We start from the raw sequence: 3,188 nt of genomic DNA on the forward strand, positions 1-3,188 counted from the left end.
AATATTAGCCAATAGCACGGTACTGTAAGGCTGGTATTTATTATTAGGCAAAATATTAAAATGTTTTTAAATATTACAATTTGGCTTTGCTATAATATATTATCAGATTTTTAAGCATATACATACTTTACATGCAATATAAATTGACTAAATTCACTATGTACCGTGCGCGCATGCATTCGTCGGGTGCGGTGCACGTGAGCAGATAGTGCAATGACCGTGCAGCCGCGCGCCTTCATTGCACGGTGGCAGTGGTGAGTTCCAGGTAAAGTACAAAATATATATATTCGCAAAGTCGCTACAAAAAGCGCTGGTCGTAAAGTCTACTTTAATATTAAAAATACTATCGTCTCTACTTTAGAAAATGTGTGGAAAATAGCATCGCCGAGCTCTTACAAATGCGGCCTGTGAAGCTTATATTAGTAATATTAATACTATTGATATCGTCTTTACTTCGAAAAGTGTGTGGAAAATAGCATCCCAGAGCTCTTACAAAATACTGGTCTGTGAAGTCTACATAAATAATATTACATATCTCTATTTAAGAAGTGTGCAGAGCTCTTAAAAAATTAAGTGGTTACTGTGCCCGATTTGCAGTACATACGACAGGTTTTGCGCTGCTGAATGCAATAATCAAGTATCTGCTGGCTGTTTGCATCCAATCAATGTGTTTCGTTCGGGGCAGAAATGTTTACCTTACGTCCAATCGCGAGGGAGAGAGGCGGTCTGATCGTGCGACAGATCCAGTCAGTGTCCCGGGTCGGTCGGTATTGACCAATCAGGGCGCGAGTTAATTGTGTCACGCTTTTGGATATATTTGTAATTTTGGCATAGTTAGGTCGAGTCAGAAAGATAGGCGCGGTCGGTAGGATGGGAGGAAACTGTATTAGACAGGCCAAGTGTAGCCATGCGCAAAGGCAGGAAAAAGCAGCAAGAAAGGAACCGGACGGACTGATTGACAGACGGACGGACGGACGGACGGACAGACACGCTACAAGGTTAGAAGCGGAGCGACTAGCGCTCTGGGCGCCCGCTCCGCGGACGCTAGGGCATAATTGGTTGGTGTAGTGCGGGCTGACCACCTCCGCTGCACTGCGGTGTGCTTAGCGTTTCTACGTACAGCAAAGTAACATATAGTACATGTATACTGTGTTCTACTTATATTACGCTCCAAAACAACACCGCACACAGTATCCTTAGTGCTCACATGTTATGGTAGATATGACCAGGGTTTAACATGATCTGCAAGATGAGCACCATCTTACCTGGGAAGGTTCTGTCTGTAATCTCACTTTAGCGCATAGCTCCTAAAATGACACGAATCGGAGGCGTGCGTGGCTGCAAAGCTAACAAATGCTGTTCAGAAGACATGTTAGCATCAGTGATGATTCAAATTGGCATAGACTGGTGAGGAACCCCGTTTAGCTGGAGTAAATACGCCTTCTCACACATATTACCCATCTGCACGTCATCGCCGTGAGGCAGACGACACATATCATCGATTGCGACGGTCGAATAGAGAAATGTTAATCAGCTCCTCGCGCGAAGTATCTTTTAAGATAGGTAGTATTTGCCGATGGTCGCCACAAATCTCAATATTATGCTTTGAAATTATTCTGCTGAGCTGTTTGTGATGTTACTGAAGGGTATTTCCACTATCTTCCGCATGCATTGATCTTACTTGCTTAGCTGACGTACTTTCTGACTTATTTGCATAGCTACTGACTGACAGAGTGGCGTAAATCCTTTCCAACTGACATTATACTGGGTCCGATATGTACGACAAACATACGAAGAAATATGGCTGTAGGCAGAGTATCAGATCGCAGTGATGGCTAGACTTGAATTGAATAATATTTCATGTACATTAGATGGAGTACTTTCGCTGCCTACTTATCAGCTCGGCGTGCTATTTGATGTGTCCGTGCATATATCGCAAGGTCGTTAATGAGTGTATTTGCCACGCGCTCGTGAAAGCCCAACCTATGTATGGGGTCACTGTTACTTTATCGGGACTTTTGCGTCGTCGTGCTAGCTTTCTGTGCTTACGCTATTGGTGTATCAGCCTGTATAATCAAGCAGGTCACTAACTGGGCACAGGCCATTCCGCAGCGATACTGGTATGCTGAACGCGCATCTGTTAGCAGTAGCCAACGCGATATATACGCGCGAGGCGGGTACACCTTATAGTCATCCGCGACTCAACCGAGCTCTCATCTCGGCAATTATGAACAGGACACTAAAGTACAATATTGCATTCAGACACATCGCCTTGCCACGTCCATCTGTACGGTATGCACTGCCACGCAGTGGTAGTATCTATGTAAACAGCAACTTATTCGTCGCACGTAGTTCCCACTCAATACTGTGGTTTAAATTGTGAGCGCCAATTAGTGCAATATACGCTATAAGAGCTGATGGTACAGATAGCATGGTTTTGCGTGTGCCCACGTGAGCGAGTGTACGTGCCATCTACGGAGATGCGTATGCGGATAGGAACCACCAAATTGCAGCGGTGCACAGTTGATTCCATGCTCTAATTATGTATGAAGCGCGCTACGCTCTGTAGGTGCGTCAACACCATAGTCAGCTTACCGTATGTGCGGCCCCAAGCCTCGCACCGTGAGCCAGTATACCAAAACAGAAATAGGTAACAAAATGGGGGCATAAAGGGTATATTTACCATTTCTTGCTCTTCTGCTGCTTCTTTTGCTCGATGTACTTGGCGTTTCGGGCGGTCAGCTTGCGAGGGCGGCTGCGCCTCTTTTTATTCTTGGGGTACCAGTCAGGACCCATCGCCTTCTCCACGTTTGGCAGGCTTTCCTTGCGGCGCACTTCGGCCGAATCAGGTGGTGGGGGCTTTTCCTCCCTGAACTCAACCGCTTTTGGGCCGTTCTCGCAGGCAATACAGCGCCGCACGATGTCCCGCCCGCTGATTGTACTGAACGCGTAACCGTACTGCAGCTTCCCGCAGCAGACGCAGCGCGCCCGGGCATCCGTCGTAGACCGCTGTGGGTTCTGCAGAAGCGGGTCAATCTTCGCCTCCCATGTGGTTGGCACGTAAGGGACCACCATGTTTGGAAAGTGTGAGAAAGTTAACAAATTATATGATTTTTAATCGAGTTACTTGGTGTCCCAAATAATAGCCAAAAAGAAAGGGAGTGGAAGGAGTGGGTGTTATTATTGAG

Source organism: Phytophthora infestans, genomic scaffold (assembly GCF_000142945.1).
Source record: "Phytophthora infestans T30-4 supercont1.42 genomic scaffold, whole genome shotgun sequence".
In the NCBI taxonomy this organism is placed as follows: domain Eukaryota; phylum Oomycota; class Peronosporomycetes; order Peronosporales; family Peronosporaceae; genus Phytophthora; species Phytophthora infestans.